This window comes from Mus musculus, chromosome 2, assembly GCF_000001635.26.
Source record: "Mus musculus strain C57BL/6J chromosome 2, GRCm38.p6 C57BL/6J".
Classification (NCBI taxonomy): Eukaryota; Metazoa; Chordata; class Mammalia; order Rodentia; family Muridae; genus Mus; species Mus musculus.
This window is the reverse complement of record NC_000068.7, coordinates 28,313,058-28,333,254: the sequence shown is the minus strand read 5'-3', so window position 1 is coordinate 28,333,254 and position 20,197 is coordinate 28,313,058. Positions and strand designations below refer to the sequence as shown.

The window sequence follows — 20,197 nt, the reverse complement described above, 5'->3', positions numbered from 1 at the left end:
TTCCACTATTGCTCCTCACTGTGAACTCAAGAGGAATGGAGTCACAGTGACTATGGACTGAAGCCTCCGAGACTTGATCCTGTCCACATTTGAGCCGATTGTCTTAAGTATTTATCTAAGAGAGAGTTCCTCTCTTCTAGGAACTTTCCAACAGTTGGCAGGTGACCAGAGGTTCTCAGGTTCCCATGGGCAGTGTTAACTCATGACTGCAGCATCCATCTGGCCCCACACGGGCCACCTATGGCTGTTCAGATGGGTTTGGACCTACAGGGGTCTCCTGTGGCTGTTCAGATGGGTTGTACTCAGGACAGTTTCCTAGATGCAGATTCTCAAAATGAGCGCCCAGATTCAAAGCAATAGTCAAGAAAATAAGTGCTGGTTCAGGGCTCCAGAGTGTTGCTGATTGTGGTCCTTCTAGTGAAACAGCCACCATCTGCATTAGATGTGAGCTGTCCTGCTTCTGAGAGACTTATAGATTGACCTGTTGCTAGTTGATATTCTCTGAGAGAAAGAGGGGATTTGGGGGCGGGGTCATTGAATCTTCACTTAAGATTTCAGTGACTCCCTCCTGTACCTAGCAGCCATTTGTGGGCAATTCTGCCCTGACTGCTTTAGCCCTGGGGGTGATGTCAGGAATTACTCAATGTATGGGCTGAGCAGGGATAACTGAGTGGGAATTATACCTCTGTGGCTTTAGGGAAGCTGGGTGAAGACTTCCCAGTGTGGCATTTTTGGGGTCACACATACTCCTGTAGGCAACTCCTCACCATTATTTGTAAGTAAGCCCAGTAAATCATTGGTTCTCCAGGTCAAGTTTGGTAGAACCATACTTTTGTTTTTCATTAGGACCCTATCAGGACAAGGTAGACATTAGTCAAGTCTCCCTGGAAAAGGAATTCTCAAAGTGCAGAGCCCACATTTTAAATCAACAGAGTCTGGCTCAGGTAGCAGAATGTAGCAAATAACAGACTGTTTGGAAGCTCCAAGAAATCCCGGGATTTGGGGTGCCCCAGCATCCTTATGGTCATTCCCACTGCTGCCCTTGCCCCAGGTTTTGCCTGGGCAACAACCCTCACTGCCTAGCTCAAGTGTGCTTGTGCCCCTCCACCCCTTGCTGCACCCTCCCTCCTCCCAGGCACGTCTATTTTCCTGGAGGCTGTCCTGGCTCTTCTACTGCTCCTGGAAGTAATTGAGTAGGATCCCAGTTCTAATCTCTGGCCAGCACATGATGGGTGCTCTGGCCAGCACATGATGGGAGTGCTGGTTGGCAAGTGATGGGCACTTGAGAGCTGTGGTTGTACACGTACTCTAGCAGTCATTAATACTAATGGCAGAATTATACAGAAAGGATGAAGCTGTTGAAATATATGCAACCGCAGCCTGTCTGGTGATGAAAACAGTTTCTTCTTTTACCTCCGCCAAGAAACACAGCGGAATTTAAGCATTGATTTTTGGATTTTATTTCTCAGTGGCTAATGTGGCAAAGAGAGGGCCTTTCACCCCAGTAATGAGAAATACAATTTTTTAGGCCAATAGCACAACTGCAAAGCCCTCTTTGAAGTCATCCAGAGCCACGAGAGCTTTTTGTGTCCAACAGAACATTGTCCTGTTGACACTCAGTGGCTGAGCACAAAGTGTTGGGGCTGACAGCAGGAGGAAACATTGAGAGCTGGCTTCCTCATCTACTGCTCTGGTGTAGAACATCTCAGTCCTCAAAGGGAGGAGAACCAGGTCAGACTCAGGGCCTGTGGAGCCTGGGGCTGGCCAGGCATCAGTGTCTGATGATTTCCCATGTCTGGGTGTGAGCTAAGACGACCCTCAGTGGTGACAATGTGCCTCCCAGCACTGTATGCTGCAGGACATGTTTATTTCTCTGTGAGGCCAAACAGATTGAGGTCCCCCCCCCCCCCCGGCAATGATGCCATTGTAGCCTCTGTGTGTGTTCTGCCAGACAAAGGGCCTCTTCCAGCAGTTTACTGGTGGTCATTTAGGGTCCGGTAGTATGGCCAGAGGCTTAAGACAGTGGTATCTGGCATGCAGGGGTAGGGGGCCCTTACTCTGCTTGCCTGTGTATGACAAAGCCTGCTGCCATGAGAGCTATAGTGTCTTCCACCAGGCCTTTGGTTGGTGTTCCTTGGCCCCTGACCCCATGGCTGTTACTTTGTTGGAGATGTCACATCTGCTGGACAGGGAGAATGACCAGCACAGGGTCTATCATACAGTAGGTTGAGTCCATGCTTCCAACAATCCCCCCTTTCCAGCATTCTTGTGCCTCTCTTTTCCTATCTGTGAAATGGACTCATTCTGGGTCTATTTCCTATACTACTACTGCCACTGTGGTTGATGTCTTCAAGGCTGTTGATGGGTCCACACTGAGGTCCCTGCTAGCCACCCCTGCCCCCCAGCCCCAAGCATCATGGACCTTCAGATGTCCTTCCACCCCTGTGCTATGGAGCTGAGTAATTTTTCCAGCATCTCTTTAAAAATTTAAGCTTGTGATATAATTCTGCTGGCGGGCATGGGGCTCAGGCCACAGTCCAGGCTTTCAAAGCTTAATTATAATATTTTGTTGAGAGAACATTGACCCAGAGAGAAAGCCAAAGCTTTTAAGGTATTTCCATGGTGAAGTGAGCTTGGCCAGGCCTTGTGCAGGCCTCCTCAGGAGAGAAGACAGTCTACTTGGTGCAGCTGCGGGTGACCCCATGACCACCACCATGAACCTATAGTTTAGGGTCATGTAGATCAGTGGGGCAAGTGGGAGAGAGAGAAGTGTGTGTGTGTGTGGGGGGAGGGTCAAGCCAGTAAGGACAGCAGTTTGCCTGCAGTAATGTCCAGGATTTGTTGGTCTAGTGGCATGGGCATCCTGGTGACATTTGGCTGATTCAGGGGCTGCCTTGCGTGTTGGAACACGGTCGATTCTAAGGGGAAGCACCTATCTTACTTGTGCCCTGGGTGTTTCAAAGCAAGGTCCATGTGCCAAGGTGGGCTCACAGATAGCTTGGCACCTAGTCCTCTCCTGGCCTAGGCCTCCACTGGCATGCCCTAGGACAGACACCATTATCTGTCTGCAGCTAAGGTCTGCCTTGACAACCATCTATTGCAGTGTGGGTTCCAGAACAGGTACTAGAGTTAAATGACCAAAGAATCCTGGACATTACTGCAGGAAAACTGCTGTCCTTACTGTCTCTCTCTCCTACTTAGAGGGTCCATTGTGCCCACTGATTGGCATGCCCTAAACTTCAGGTTCATGACAGGTTAAGGTCGGGTGCCGAGGTGCGGGGTGTCTCATTTCATCTTCTCTCTCTAGCCTGGCATCCTGGCAGGCTGGTTGAACCCCAGTCTAGCTGTTTTCTAGGTAAAATGGGGGTTGTGAATAATAGCCTCTGGTGACACTCTCATCAGGGCCAAGGTGACCAGTGCAAAACAAAATAAAATAAACAAAAACAAAAACACCCAAACTACTCAGGAATTAGGATCCTCAATGCTTGGTGACAGGCTGGTCCACAGAAGGCAACTAACTCTAGTGCTACTCAATCCACTATTGTCCCCTCCCAACAACCTCGAGTCAGAGGATAAGAGCCATGATGACAGCAGCCACAGCCTGCTGGGACAGGCCCACTGAAATGAGATTGTTTAAGGAAGGGCTCTGGGTCAAGGTCGATTTTTCCTTAACAATTAATTTCCCTGGACATCACAAAGTTGACTCTGCCAGGGTGCTCACTGGGAGGAGAGCAAACCTAGCTCCAAGTAGAGCATCTCCCAGAGTACTTAGGAAAGCCCAGTGGAGCTGCGCATCATGCGCTCGCTAATTCAATTCTTTGTTAATTAAGAAACAGGATGGAACAGAGATATGCGGGTACTACATACAGCATCAGACTGGATCCCAGCCTGAGGCTCTCAGCTTCCCAGAGTGGGGTCTTCAAGTACCCTTGAGTCTGAGAACAGAGTCCACAGCTGAGCCAGGGCTGGGCTAGCCAGTCTTCTGCAGGGCCTTGCCGTTAATAAGATGGTTGGTTTGGTCTGTAAGTGGATTGTACAGCTAACTAATGTGCCTGTACCTTGCAATTATTCATGGCCTGTGATTGCTCTGCCTGAGTTTTCAATACATTATTCATATATTGAAGAAAAATTTTCCAGAGCTCAGAGCAGGGAGGAAAAGACAAGCCATGGCCAAGGCTATGTGGGTAATTCCTCAGCAGGAGTCGACGATTCAGTTCAGAACACAGGCTGAGCAGGGGGGACAGGTGGGAGAGCCACGAGAGCCGAGAGAGCCTGCCAGGAGCCTCCTGCAACTTGGGGTACAACCTAGTGTCTTGGAGGAGGGGAATCTTCCTCATCATCCTGGATTATGCTCTGCTCTCCCACACTGGATCCCTCTTCATGAGCAAGGGTGGCTTCTCAACAGGAAAACAAGGCCCAAACCAGGAGAGATGGTGACATACACCAGTGGATCCTGCCAGGCCTTGAGAGGCCAGCTCTGGGTGACCTCTGATGCCTGGACACTTCCCTTGCTCTAGAGTTGCTCTCCCCGAGGCAAGCACAGGAATGGAAGGGTCAGCGTGCAGATCCTGGAAGGCCTTATAATCGCATGACCATAAAGTGACCAAGATGGGTAAAAGCACCCTGAAGAGCAGTATAATGAGGAAGGAAACTGAACAAAACCTGTGCTGGGCAGTCGAGATGCCTTGTTTTGGACAGCGTTCTGAGAGTGGGAGCTACTCTGTTCACCCTCTATGATACAAGCTGTGGAGTCCCCAGGTGATTACCTCAGGTCTGGGCTGGAAATACTCAAGCCTGATGTTTGCATTCGTTCTTGTAAAACCCTCAGCCTCAGAAGGCCAGCGGCTGCTGCCATCACTCTGAGCTTTCAAGCAGTGAGATTAGGGATGGAAAGGATGGGCCTCAGCTGGGGAGCACGGGTGTGCTGGGAGCAGAGCACACAGAATACTAAAGCCTCTTGGACGCTCCAGAGCACTACTACAGAGTCATGGGAGCAGCGATGTCGCATCCCATCAAGACATCTTAATCAGGACTCATTTTTCCTCCACAGGTGAATGAGCTGGGTGGCCAGCAGGAGAGGAGTGCAATGCCTCAGAGAAAGAAATGCACGTGGCCTACGTGACTGTACGAGCCCTGTGTGCATGTACCGGGTATGTGATGCGTCTATCTGTGTATACTCTATGCAAATGTGTGAGGTATGTGCATGAAGACATGTGTGTGCAGAGGCATGAATACACTGTGCATGTGTGGATACACGTGTTGTTTGCTTATACTCTGGTACACACAAAAACATATGAATATTTTATGTGACATGTGCAAGTACATTCCTAAACACATGTGCATGACACATATGGATGTGCAGCATGTGTGCATATGTGTGGCACATGCTTCTATGTGCGGACATCCATGTGAGTGCATGTGATGGGTGCAGGTACATGCATGGCAGTATATGTAATGGGTAGACGAGTGTGCACACTAGTGTGTGATGGATGGATGTGTATGCATGCCTGTGAATATGAGATGGGTATATTTGAGTGCATGCCTTTGTGTGTGTGTGTGTGTGTGTGTGTGTGTGTGTGTGTGTGTGTGTGGCAAGAGGACATCTTTGAGTGCCATTCCTTGGGTGCCATCCATCTGGACATTTATCAAGTATTCCAGCCTGGGTGGGCACAAGCTTCAGGCCTCCCCACACTGAGATTACACATGTGTCTCTACATCTAGCTTTCTTATGTGGGTCCAAGGGATTGAACTCAAGTCCTCATGCTTGCCAGGCAAATACTTTCCTGACTGAGTCATCCCCTAGCCCATGGGACAACACATTTGAGGCAACATATTAGGTGATGGAAAACCAGGCCAGGCCAGCCTGTGAGGCTGAGTATAGCAAGGGGTTAGACCCTGCTGATCATTCACTATATCCCCCATGTTCTGAGGGTCAGTCATTGTTCACCTCCTTTAAACCAGACGCCTGTCTTGCCCTCTGACCCCTTCTTCCATCCGTTTCTTTTGTGTCAGTATCTTCAGGTCTTTGCTGCTCTCCTTTGGGACATCTGATTCCATAGAAAGACTGAAGCCTGGGCTCCTCTCTTCTCTTGTGGGTCCTCAAGTCCTGGCTACAGGCGCCCAATCTATTTTCTGGGTCCCTGAGTTCCCCCAGGAGCTCCTAGATCAGTCATACAGCCCTGACTTGACCTTCATTGTATTTTGGTATCCCAGGGAATCCCTCATTGCCTTTGCGTCTTGGAGGAGCTGGCTGCTTCTGGTCAAGCATGGACTTAGCCCTCGGTGTCCTTCAGTCCCAGTGTAGGCAGGCAACTGCCTACTAGGTAGCTAGTGACCCCTCATAAGACTCCTGCCAGATGGTGTCCTCCCAAAGCAGATGGCTTGGGGTGGTACTTGGATCTGTTTCACAGGGAGGAGTTTTGGTCATTCATGTTCTGTGCTCCACACTGGACTTCCTCAGGTGGACATGGATGGGGGTGTCCAGGCAATGTGAGATAGGCATCAGGGTGGCATTCCTGACTGGAAGGATTGGGACGGGAGGGTCCAAACTCTCACTGAGGGCTCAGGCACCTCAGACTGTGTCCCTGTGACTCTGTAGTCAACATAACTGTGGTCTGTCTCAGCATGACTAGTCAGAGCTGAGCTTTCCGGGGGTGCCCTGAGAACCCATCTTGCCCAGTCATGGCAAGGCTGACCCTGTGGCCTCCTCAGACAGTGGATGCTGAGACTCCGCTAACTGGAGCTTCAGGATCGCTGTGAGGGCCTAGCATAGGCCAGGTGGTGAGGAAACTCCACAGAGAAACCAGACCCTCAATCCCCATAACTTGTTTCCCTGCTAATTTCCCCTGGAGCTCGGCGAGCTGAGCAAAGATGTCGGTAGTTAATTCAATAATTAAAAACAAACATGGCTTTATTTAAGAAGATCCTGTTCTTCCTGGCTGCCAAGCTGGGATTCAGGCTGTTGGCGGGCTGTGCCACTCGGTGCCAGCCGGGCACTTGCTTCAAGTGAAATGTTTATTTCAGGCAAACAGCTGCTGGGGTCCAGTCAGAGTGAGGAGGGGGTGGGGAGGCAGACATGGGTCCTGAGCCTGGATCATTCTTGTTATGTTTCTACTGGTGAGTCCTTCAGTCTGCTAGGATCCTCAAGGGGGATAAGGGGGGGGAGGGTCTGTGATTCTGATATCAGAAGGGGACCCCTGCTACGTCATTGAGGCTCCCACAGATGCCCATCTGAGCCCCAGACATCTTCCTCAGCGCAAGGTAAAATTCACGAGTCATAACTCGGCACACCTGTCCTCCCTGGCCACACTCAGTGACACTGGCTAAGTAGATTACAGGAGGTGGCAGGAGAAGTTTGGGCTGTACTCTGGCACACACAAGACAGCTCCCTGATGGGTTCAAGTCCTCAAGGAGTGGGTAAGGTGGCACCCAAAGTCAAATGCATTTTCTTGTATTAGTCCTCAATTATGTCAGGTCTGCTTGCACAATTATCATCTGACGTCCAGATGGGCAACCTGCCAACTGTTTAATTAACCATCATGAGCGCCGTGGAGGTCAGGGCTGAGTTGCAGAGCAGGTGGTAGAGAAGGATGGCACGTCAGTCTTGACGTCATGGACACAGAGCCTACAAACTGCGGGAGGGTGTGAATAATTCACATGTCTCCAGGGGCTGTCGATGCCTCCTGTGGAAAGTGGATAAGCTTCGGGAACTCAAAGGGTTCGACCCAGAGCCCCCCTTCTGCGCAGCTCCGGGTAGAAGCCACCTCCTTGGTTCTACAGTGCAGCTTTGTAGTCAGAGAGGCTAGGGGGATAAAGATGGGGTGGTTTTCTGAGAGTCACCTGTGCAAGCAAAATGTCAGTCCCTGGATTCCTGATGGCAAAGCCAGTGGGGTGTAGCAGACAAGGCTCAGAGCAGAGCAGGGAATCTTGGTTTTAGGTCACTCTCCACTGTGACTGGAGGGACCTTGGTTGCTGTGTCCACAAACTGGGCCCTAGGAATCTTCTGATGAGGTGTGGGGCTGGGGTAGGGGAGGGACAGGCAGCTGGGAAGAGAGGAGGGTGGAGGCCCTGTGAGGTTCTGTCAAAGGCCTTTCTGTCTGAGTCTACAGGATCATGGTGGTGGTTGTCTTCACGCCTGGATGTGTTCCCTGCGCCACGCCTGCCCTGCAAGCTGGGTAAGCCTAGGCATGGGCCAGTGAGCCCTTTGCCCTCACTGCCCTGGTCAGCAGCAGCCATGTAGATTGTGTGAAGAGAGTGTGTGTTCTTGTTCCACTCTTAGTGTGATAGTGTTTATTAGATCCCAACAGCACACAAGATCCTAAAGGGCTAGTTGGGGCAGTACAGGCATAGAGGGGAACTGTACTCTGAATGCTGATAGATAGCAAAGCTGGGGCTGAGCATCTCAGATCAGAGTGGCTGGCACACGCAGAGGCAGGGAAAGAGAGAGAGAAAGGGAGAGAGAGAGAGGAAGAGAGAGAGAAAGAGAGGGGAAGAGAGAGAGGGTGAGGAAGAGAGAAAGAGAGAGAGAGGTTGAGGAAGAGAGAGAGGAAGAGGGAGAGGGGGAGGGGGGAGAAAGGGGAGAGGGAGAGAGGGGAGGGGGGACAAAGGGGAGAGGGGAGAGGGGAGAGGGGACTCTACCCAGAAGAGGTTCCCAAGAGGAGGCAGGGATGAAGGCACAAAAACTAGAAAGAAGATTCTGGGAAGCAGACCCCTCCTTTCTCAGAATGGCTGCAGCCTTCAGTTAGATGGCCCGGAGATGCTGCTTCCAGGTCAAGCTCTTCCTTCTTGCTCTTGAAGACCACCATGTGCCCCAGTCTACAGTATCTCAGGCACCACCACTCTCTAGGAGTCTCCCTCATGTGGGTGATGGGATTGGAGATGTGAGCGTGAGCTTGTTCTTAGATGTGTGCACATACCCACATGTGCTTTCTTGAGTGTGCACACACAAGTATGTGTACCTTCATGCTGGTGCACATGTACTTGCAGATGTGTGCTATGTGCATACATGTGAATACATTTGCATATATATGCATGATAGTGTTTTCATATGTGCCTGTCTTCATGTGTGTAGGCACACATGTGCAAACTTACACGCATACATGCTGGTGTATACGCGTGTGTGCTTATATGTACACAGACATGTATAATGAGAGGAAATCAGATTCCCAGGAAAGCAGTTATAGCTTGTGGTCATTCTGTACTACAGGACCAGTTTTTCCACTCCCTCCCACTAGCAGTGTGGACTTGTAGAGCAAGGGAGGGTGATCAAGAGGAAGAACGTGAAGTCTGCCCAGCGTTCCCATGCCTCTCTCCCACTGGTGAGAGTTGATGGTGACAGCTAGAACTCCCAAGGCCCAGTGAGGGGACCATTAGCCAAGGTAAGCCTGTGTGATGGGGTCTAACCTTGTCATGTCTGTCCTTTTGATTGATGGACAGGAAAGTCTTTTGATAATCGGCACATTTGTGAGTTTCTAGCAGCCAAGTGTGTGAACCTTGTTTCAGGGATAAGCAAGTCCCGAGAAAGCTCTTTGTATCTCAGGACTCTCTTGGATCCACCAGCAACATAAATAATGACAGAGGCTTATTAATGCCTTAAAGCTTAGGTCTAGCTGGGCAGTCTCCTGATTACTCTATCCCGACTAATCCTGGCACTATGTTCTGCCACGTGGCCAGGCATACCTCTCTGGTCAGCTCTGGTCCCGCATGCACCTCCACTGGTGAGTCTCCCCTGTCTCAGTTCTTCTCCCAGAACCCTTCTCTCTGTCCAGAAGCTCCATCTTCCACTGCTTACCCAGCTACTGGCTGGCAGATTTTTATTGCAGCCAATCAGATACAACTCTAGGTTGCCTTAGGCAGGTGAGGGAGAAAGAATATTTACAAAATAGAACACCTGGTAACCGGCCTTAGAACCGACAATACCAGGATTCTGCCAGCATTTAGCTCTCTTCTGGTACAGAATTAACAATTGAAATACAGAGACATACCTTCACACAGTGTACCCCAACATCTTTGTGTATACCTGAATGCTCTGGACTCCTCCATAAAGAACCTTGATGGAGACACATGAGGATGAAGCTGGGGTTGTCACCAGCACCAGCATCTCAGTGTGGCCCTGCGCTGGCTCACCTTCCCATTCATGCCCAGCACATGTTCTGAGCCGTGGTTAGCATCCCCATGGAGATTGGGCAGATAAGGCCCTGGGTCTACTGCCTGCAGGGAGCACTGTTGAGGTTGACAACCATGCTAGCCATAGCCTGCTTGCTTGACCAAGGATCAGACTTAGGTCCGCTGATCATGGCCTTCCTCTATGCAAGGTAGTCTCCAGACCACACACAGCTGCTAGGTCAGACAGGCTAGCACAGTAAGTGGCCAGAAAGCTGGAAGCACAAAGTGACAGAAAATATCCAGGTGACATAGGCCACCTCTCCCAAGGGTCCAGAGGAGGGCTTCTGGTTTTGTCCAGCTCTATTCCTTGGCTGGTAGCCATGTTGCCACCAAAAAGACGGTCAACATTTTTGGATCTTTGCATTGGATACCCCACCCCCACCCATTGCCCTGCTCACCTCCCCCATGCACCTTGCCTGGGGATCTCACAGAAGCACCTGTAATGGTTATCCTCTCACATGGCCCAGTAGGAGGGCTGGCTGCTTCCTGGTCCTTTGCACACTGACTTCTGGTCTTTGTGGGATAGGATGTTCCTTATTTATGAGACTTCTGGCCTTTTTGGTATATGATGTTCCTCACCTACTCATGGGGACTGCACACAGGCTGCCCCAGAGCCTCAGCTCTATCCCAGAATGTCCCATCCATGGGATGAGACATTGGGGACGGTAGTGGTCCAAATATCAAGAAAGGAGTTAAAACTGGAGTATAGGAGAATTTGGGGGCAATTAGATAAAAGCTAGCATTCCTCAGGAACTTGTAAAGCCAGTTCTCATCTGCCAAAAGGAGTCACTTCCCTTACCCATGTCAGAAGGGGCATAAGGTGCAGATCAAAGCCTTGCAGGCTCCAGGCTCTCTCCTTATCACAAATATCTGTTCAGAGTCCACACTAGCATCCTAGTCCTTCATAGCCTCCTGTACCTTGAACCGGCAGCTCCCTGTCTTCTGTCTTCCCAGCTACTCATCCTTCTTAGACCCAGTTATTCTCACGACTCTCTTTCTTGTTCTCTCTGTATTTCTTGCTACCATTTGCTCTCTGTATGCTCTGTGCTCAATCTCCTGCTGTCTCCCTATCTCACCTATACTCTCCTGCTCCTCCTCTTCTGTAGCTCTGGCCACATCCAGTCAGCTGGCCAAGTTCAATCTCCTTCTCTCTCCACTTCAGACTTCTCCAAATGCCTCTGGCTGTTCTCTGTCTCACACAATAAAAGCCTTAGCAGTATTGTGGGGCAGCTGGGTTGGTGGCTCCTTTTCTGGTGCCCCTCACATGCAGTAGCAGCTCTCCTGGGAGCTCAGAGGATGGAACAGGACATAGTTGCCCTTGTCTGTGACCAGAGGCGCTGTTCTTGAATGGGGGATACTGTCTGGAGTCTCAGAGCTCCTACAAGGAGAGTGTAGCCTCTCTTGGAGGGGGCAACTTATGCTAAACTCACAGAGCACCCTCTGCAGACTGACTGCTCAGGAGGTAGGGCTGCTATGATGAAGACATCACTTGTGAGGTCCTCACAAGTCAGTGGAGCCCCTTGCGGGTCTTCAGGGGTCCCTCTTTGTCTTAACTTTCCCATGCTCCCCACTGGGCCCACTATGGGATTGAGCAGGCCAGAGATCCCTGGCCAAGTGTGTATTTCCATGGAGGGTCCCAGTGGATAGCTCCTAGGAAATCCAAGCCCGGAAGGAAGAGGTACAGTTCCATTCAGGAAACTCAGCTCCTAAGAGTGGCTGCTGCTGATTTTATTAAACAGGAGCCTGTGACTTCCCTGGGAGGCTGGCTGCTCCCAAGAGGGCTCAGCAAAAGAGGGTCATTTGCCTCTAGATGCTTAATGAGCTTGTGTCCTGGTTACACTGTTGCTATTTTGTCAACATGACACAAACTAGGGTCATCTGAGAAGAGGGAACAACACAGAGATAATGCTTCTATAAGAATGGCCTGTGGGCCAGGCCTACAATGCATTTCTAAAATTGGTGACTAATGTGAGAGGGCCCAGCCCATTATGGTTGGTGCCACCCCTTGGGCAGGTGACCCTGGATATATAAGAAAGCAGGCTGAGCAAGCCATGAGAAACAAGCCAGTAAGTAGCTCCCCTCCATGACTTTTGCTTCAGTTTCTGTCCCGGCTTCCTTTAGCAACAGACTGTGGTCCGAAGGTTGCAAGCTAAACTAAATTCTTCCCTTCCCAATTGCTTTTGGCCACAGTGTTTTATCACAGCAATGGAATCCCTAGCTAAGATACTGTCTTAGTTAGGGTTTTACTGCTGTGAACAGACACCATGACCAAGGCAAGTCTTATAAAAAACAACATTTAATTGGGCCTGGCTTACAGGTTCAGAGGTTCAGTCCATTATCATCAAGGTGAGAACATGGCAGTATCCAGGCAGGCATGGCCCAGGAGGAGCTGAGAGTTCTATGTCTTCATCCAAAGGCTGCTAGTGGAAGACTGACTTCCAGGCAACTAGGGTGAGGATCTTATACCCACACCCACAGTGACACACCCATTCCAACCAGGTCACACCTATTCCAACAAGGCCACACCTTCAGATGGTGCCACTCCCTGGTCCAAGGATATACAAACCATCACAGATACTTTACCTGGAATGTCCACCTAGGATATACAGTGCATCCCTAATCCTGTTAGAGGGACATGGATGGCATGCCTGGGAAGAAGACCTTCAGCCAAGGAGAGATGGCAGCTGGCTGACAGGCACCTGGCTACTCTTCCCCTCAGCTTACCAAGTTCTCTGGTTCTGTGCCTGGCTCCTCTCCCCACCCTTTGAGAACACTTCCTCCTGACCCCCCACCCCCACTTATCTTTCACAGAGTCACACTGCCCAGTGCATTCCCAGTCTCCGACTCCTGAGTCCTTGTCTCCTGAACCACTTTTGTGGAAGCCCAAGGCCAGCCTCATCAAGTGGCAGTTGCTCTGTAGCTTCCTGTTCCCCCAGAAGATCCACCCCGCCACAGTGACTGCAGAAGCCCTTCAAGAAAGGAACCAGGCAAGGACTCTGATCGCCTCCTGGTAGCTTTCTGTGCGGCAGATATCCCATTGATGCTCAATGCATGATTCTGCTACCTACCCAATGTTCTCTGAAAAAAATAATTTCTGTTCACCAGCTGTGATAGTTTAGTATTAATTTTTTTTTTGCTTCATTTTGTTTTGTTTTTCAAGAGAGAGTTTTCTGTGCATTTCTGGCTGTCCTGGAAATCATGCTGTAGACCACACTAACCTCAAACTCAGAGATCCACTTGCCTCCCTTCATGAGTGCTGGGATTAAAGGCTTGTGCCACCACTGCCTGGCCTTAATGTTAACTTTTAACAGAACCAGAAATTCCCTATGTGTCAGACATCTAGGCATGCCTGGGGGGGGGTGTTATCTTGAATGCATTAATTGAAGTGGGAGGGCCTACTCATTGGGGTGCTGGACTATGTAAATGGAGAAGTAAAGTTTAGCAGCAACAAGCATTCATTGCTCTCTGCTTCCTGATTGTGGATGTGATGTGAGCAGCAGCCACTGTCCTGCTTACCCTGCCATGATGGAACTGTGAACTAGAATGAGCCCTTTACCTGTGTGTCTGCATTTGTCAGAATATTTTAATACAGCAACAGGAAAAGAGGCCAGGACCGTCGTGGTGCTGAGTGGTGCGAGAACTGACACCTGGACGGTGCTTTGGGAAGGTGAATGTGTCATCCCACCTGATGCAGCCCATGGCTCAGGCCTGGGACATGCCCCCATGGTCCAAAATGCCTGAATAGTAACTGAAATGCCCTCTTTGGTCTGGAGTTCTGTGCCACTTAGAGAGAAGCCATAGGAATTCTAGTTACTGTGGCTATCCTCAGGAGTGTGCTCCTTCCATCATGGCTGGGTGGCCCCCAAATATGTGCTGCAGCTGTGGTCTAGGCTGCACCTCTGCCCTTTTGGTGACCACACATATGCACAGGCTCCTAAATGGCCATGGAGACACAGCTGCCCTTGAGCCTGGCCATCCCTCGGAATGAGGAGCCCGCAGCCATTTGTCAGTTTCCTTTTCTGTTTGCTTCTCCACAGCTGGGTGCTTTTGTCAGAGATTGTTAAAAACACCCACAGCACATGCAAGGAGGAATAGTGAGGGCAGAGAGGAGCTGCATTAGCCTGCAAGTGTGGCTAATGCCTGTAGTATGTCTCAGTCTTGTTTTCTCTTCACTAAAGAGTCTTCCCTACCTGTCTCCACACAATCGTCCCAACAAGTTGCCTAAGTTTAGGGACTCCTTTCCTGGCACAGGTGTGAGGACATGGCTGATCCATGTCTTCCCTGTCTAACTGGAACCCTTGTCAACCGGAAGACGTAAGTCTTACACAAGGGTGGATTGTCTTTGGCACCGGGGGACCTGGCACCACACAACAGTGAGACTCAGTCCTACAGTGCTGCAGTGTGGGTCTCTCATGTCACCAAGGTTCATGAGATGAAGATGTTGACACCATCATGATGCTCCTAGGATGTGGTAGACCCTTTAGGAATGAGTGCTCAGTGGGGCGTGGGGGAAGTTAGGACATTGGGGACTGTCCCCTTGAATGGATAGCATTCCCAGATGCCCCTATGCCTTTCTGTTTGTTCCATAGCTGCCAACAAATGAGCAGCTGCCTCTGCTCTGTGCTTCCTCCCATGATGTGCTATGTCAGCACTGATTCAACTGGCCAGGGACTGAGGCCTCTGAACACAAAAACCAGAACCAACCTGCCATCTTTTGAAGTTGATTCTCTCGGGTATTTTTGCCACAGTGGTGGGGAGCTGGTGGACACATAGAAAGCAGCTAATGAGTCTGTGCCTCTGTATTTGGGGCTATTTCCATCTGGAAAGTCACAGGCCGTAGAACCGAGGAGAGGAACAGGGTGGCTCTGTTATTACTGCCTTGTGGTTTACTCTGACGATGAACCCGAAGAGGTAAGTGTACTAACAGTATATATAGGACTTAGCCAAAGGGTTTTAGGAGCTCCTGGGTAAGAGATAGACCAGGTAGATAAGGATGAAAAGACAAGAACTCTAAATAAGGCATGGGCAATAGGAGTCTAAAGAAAGAAGACACTTTATGGACATAATACAATGTACTTTAAAGAAAAAGAGAATCAAAGTTAGCACATCTCAATCAGTTGCTTTCTTATAGCAACGTAGTCCTTAATACCTAGACCAGGGACATTGGATTTAGAAACCTGGGGCAGGCTAGGGAAGGTTCATTAAGAGAATGAACCTGAAAATATACATGTTGAGACTTTTTTAAAAAAATTAAAATGTGCTTAGACAGGCTGCTAATGTGGCCAAGAGTGCCCAGATCCTAATATGGGCAGATGAGGGACCCTTATGGGAGCCCCTCGAGTATAAACTCCTCCAAGAGCTTCAACAGGCCAGTACAGATTGTGGCCCCACCCCTCCACATACTCTTACTTTAGTAGAAAGAATTCTATGATACAGACAGAGGTTAGGATTTGATGGATGTTTTTCTTAGGGGCAACTGACTAAAAGTGGCTGCTTAAACTGATTAAAATGGCTGCTGACTCCTGTATGGGTGGATCAATGGCCCCTGTCTATAGAAAAGATACAAGCAGCCACAGATTTGGCTAATGAACAGTTGCAACTAGAACATATAGACTCCTTCAATAGTCCCTGGAATACTTCTATATTTGTTGTTTTAAAAAAATCAGGAACATGGAGGATCCTACAAGACTTGATTTCTTGAGAAAAATCAAGACTATGGAAGCTGTGGGAGCTCTTCAACCTGAGCAGTCCTCCCCTCTTCAACCTGAGCAGTCCTCCCCTCTGCTGTTCCTCAGGGATGACAGTATCATAGTCATGGATTTATAGGATGATTGTTATCATGATCATAGGTTATAGGATTACTTCTTTACTATTCCTTTGAGTTCTCAGTGATGTAAAAGATTTGCCTTTAGCCTTCCCTCTACAACCTTAAGACAGCCATATTGTAGCTACTAATGGAAAGTCTTCCCACAAGGTATGATAAATAGTCCTACCCTTTGTCAAAACTTTGTAGATCAGGCTCTACAAAAACATAAGAGATGAGTACTCACAGGCTTATTTAGTTCATTATATGGATGGTATCCTCATTTTCACAAGGCCAGAGCTTACCTACAAGAAGTGTTACAACATCTGCTTTCTCAGTTGTCTCCCTCTGGGCTTAAGATGGTCCCAGAAAAAAAAAATTCAAGCTGCAACCTCCATTTAATTATTTGGGTCATGTTTTAAGTCAGGGCCCTATCAGTCTTTAGAATCAAGGCTAGATAAGCTCACAATATTAAATGACCTATATCTTAGGACCTATAAATTGGATTCACCCATTTTTAAAAACTACTACTGTTCAACTTAAAGTCCTTTTTGACATGTTAAGAGGATATTATGATAGTTGCTTGATTATTGTTCTGTCTCATATTCAGAGGAATAGGCCAACTGGCATCTGCCAGCCGTTAACCCCTTGACTTAGTTTTAACTCACTTCAAGGATTTCCAGAAAAAAGCAGCTGAATTGGGACAACAAAACCTGGTAAACTGGCCCTGTGCTTCGAGCTCTGTACCCTTGGTGAGGAGCCCAGCACCACCATTACATGGTTGTTGTTTCTGACTGGTCTTAAATGGATGGCTTTACTATGTTCTGTATGTCTTGGTTATAGATTACTGACTTAGAAGTTATTGGGTATGGTTACAAATTGGTAACAACTGTTAAATAAAATGTTATCTTACAACTCATGACTTAGGGGTGGAGCTGCTCTGGACAACATGTGGCATACACTTATCAAGAAAACAGGTCTCTGGTCTGGAGAGTTGGCTCAGTGGTTAAGAGCACTGACTGCTCTTCCACAGGTCCTGAGTTCAATTCCCAGCAACCACATGGTGGCTCACAACCACCATGGGATCTGATGTCCTCTTCTGGTATGTCTGAGGACAGCTACAGTGTACTCATACACAAAATAAAATCTTAAAAAGAAGAAAGAAAACAGGTCTCCAAAAATATGTTTAAATTGTGTTAAGACATATAATTCATGCCCTATCTTAAACATCAGATTTATAAAAGATATAATTTAAAACAATGCTTGTTTAATAAGCCATTAAAGCTGCACTATTGGTGTATAAGAACATACTTGCTGGCAGCCAGACTTTACAACATCAAAGTAATCTACTTGGTACTGATTTTAGAGACACTAAATTGTTTACAGTGTTAAAACTTGGTTTTGTCTTCTAAAAACTTATGGTTATTCTCTATGTCTTTATTTTTAAAAAGGTACTCTGTTTTGCTCTTGCAAAAACACAGAATTGAGAGATTTTAAACTTCTTTAAAGGAAGTTTTGGAGTTTTACAAAAATTAAAACCTGAATATTTTAAAATCAGCTTTTAAAAATATTTAAATTGATAAGGCTATGGCACATTTTAAAGTTTATCAGGTATTTTATTATAATGTGTTTATTAATATATAATCTCAATAAGTAGCCAAATAAAAGACTAAATATTAGGGACACAGCTAAATAGCAGAGACTTAAGAATTCCTATCTTATAATGCAATAGGACAATGACCTGAGCAGTCTGACAGGTAGCTTGGAGCAGTTTCTCAATTTATGTATGAGTCACAACCCTTGGGGGGTCAAAAGGCCTGTTAACAGAGCAGTGGAAAGGTTTCCATGTTCTTTGAACTGTGGATAGGGGGTGTTTGTGACTTTTCACAGGATGCTAACTCCCCCATTTGGGTGCTTAACCACCTGATTTGCTCTTATGGAAGTTCTCCTATGGCCATCTCAACAGCTGGGCCAACGATGGAGCTCATCTCCACCCTCATGATATGAAGAAGTGATGGCTGTCTACAATGAGCCATCAGGGGATATTAACCCTCCTCGTCACAGCCCAGAAGCCACAGCCACGGAGTTGATGCTGCCACTTCAAGGTCTCCAACTAAGAGGGAGAGTCCCAGGAAACTGCTGGTTTTGACTACTTCAGATTTTATAGAGTTAAGAAGCCCTAACACCCAGCATCCTGAAACATTAGGAATACAGACTTGTGTTTCAGCTTCCTGTGTTATACTGATGGAAACAAACAAACAAATGCCTTAACAATCTCTAAGTGTAGTTCCTTTTATTACTGTAAATTTTCCTCTTGAATTGTAATTAATAACTTTTGTTTTGCTAAATCAATCTTCTTATGTTTTATTACCTATAAATCTAAGCCAGCCTTGGTTTGATGACCCAGACGTTTATGCATTCGATACCATTACCAATGTTCTTACTAGACCAAAAAGGACTTGTTGCTGCCCTTATATTAGAAATTACTGACTTAATTGGAATTTTGGGGCCAGTCACATCCTCTACCGCAGCACTAGTTCAGCAGGTTCATACTGCAGAACTTGTTAATCAGCTTTCGGGAACTGTGTCCCCAGCACTTATAACTCAGGAAAAAAAATTGATAGAAATTTAGAAGATAGAGTAAATACTTTAGAGGAAACAGTCTTATTTATGGGTGATCAAATTGAAAACATTACGGTTAGATTAATTGTTTCCTGCCATTCACAATTTAAACGGATCTGTGTCACTCCACTTCCATACAATGCTTCTAAGGCAACCTGGGCACAGGTTAGGTCCCACCTCCATGGCCTCAGAAACAATTCTGAGTTAGCTATAAACAGGCAGTCTTTACATCAATAAATTACAGTCATTAGTTGAGCTCAGTTGGGCTGGCTCTGGGCATCAGGGGTCAGCTGGTCATGAGGTTACCTCAGGACACATGGTACTTAAGCAGAGGCTGACTGGGCATGCCCAAGTAAGATTGGTGGGCTGATGGAAGAATGTTTGGCCACCTAAAACCAACTAACCAACCAATCAAACAAAAGCAGGGTGGGTTGCTGTGCCCTGTGGCCCCTGCCACCATTTTTTTGGGACCCAGGGAAACCTCAAAAACTAACTTGGGATAAAATCCAGAGGCTGACACACACTGAGCCTGAGGCTTAGGGTGCTCATCCCACAGCTGATGGCTTCAGCCAACATATGTGCCAGCCAAGGGTGGCAGGCTGTGGTCTGGGGGCTACAGAAGTGACTGGGTGCAGCAATGGCCTCCTATAAAAAGAGGTTAGCCAGAGTGTCAGGGCAGTGTGTGACTGCTTGCTTGCAGATGGCAGCCACACTACTTCTCCTGGTTTATACATACGGAGTTGTTTGTATTTTAATGTTAATTTGAGTTCCCTGAAATTGTTTGTATGAGAGGGTATGCATGTAGCTTCTTTGAGCCTGCTCCTAGTTAATTCTGATTGTTAAAAAAAAAAAAAAGATGCCGACAGCCAATAATTGGGGGAAAGAGAGAGGCCGGATGTAGGGTTCCCTGGCTTGGAAGCAGGAGGAGAGACAAGAGCCATCATGGGATAGAGACGCAAGGAGAATACCATGTAAGGGACAAGAAAATGTGGCCCAGAGGGCTGCTCAGTTGGGTCAAGAGCAGCCAAGATGGAGCATAGAAACTAGTAAGTAGCAACTCAGAGTTATCGGTGGGAGGTTGATTCTAACAGCATGGAGGTTAGGCAGTTGCCCAGCTATTGTGCTGCTTAAGGCATCTTAAATAAAAAGGCTGTGTGTGTGCCTTTTATCCAGGAACATAAATAGTCCAAGGCGGGAAGTAACCCTGCACCAGGATTTATTAATATAATATTCCTGCAGACATGTTGCTGGGAATGGTGGATAGAAGACTCTTTCCAGGATTGTAGCCTTGCTGTAGGCTTGGAGCAGGTAACACCAGGGCTCCCTGGAGAGGACCAGGTCTTCATGCCTCTGATGAAAGAGGGTCTTGATATGACTATCTGGGGGTGCTAGTGAAGAGGATGATTGTCAAGGGGGTCACAGTAGACTCCTGCTGTCATGGCTGCCCACCAACTTAAATGAGCTGAAATTCTTACCCTGTACCTGTTCCCCTAGGGGGACCCCAGAACTCCTTTCCCAGAGGCTCTGCTTCTGACCTAAAAGGCACATGGAGCCCACCTGAAGACAAGAGGCCCTGAAAATGTAGCATTGCCTAGCTTTTGCCAGGTA

The 20,197-nt window shown here is 48.0% G+C and overlaps 1 long non-coding RNA gene across 12 annotated transcripts in view; it reads left to right on the top strand.

The window, feature by feature from the left end:
* Positions 1-18,315, top strand: part of Gm13373 — an 89,759-nt gene extending 71,444 nt beyond the window's left edge. For 8 of the 12 annotated variants that reach the window (XR_374202.3, XR_001783256.2, XR_866081.2 and 5 more), the window contains 4 exons: positions 5,051-5,150; positions 8,109-8,174; positions 9,206-9,377; positions 12,976-17,003. This is a non-coding gene — a long non-coding RNA (predicted gene 13373). Of the gene's footprint in view, positions 1-4,169; positions 4,759-5,050; positions 5,151-7,128; positions 7,753-8,108; positions 8,175-9,205; positions 9,378-12,975; positions 17,004-17,933 lie in introns of those variants that run through there. The other 4 variants (XR_374201.3, XR_866083.2, XR_866084.2 and 1 more) reach the window with 4 other exon arrangements.
* Positions 18,316-20,197: the final 1,882 nt, after the last annotated feature.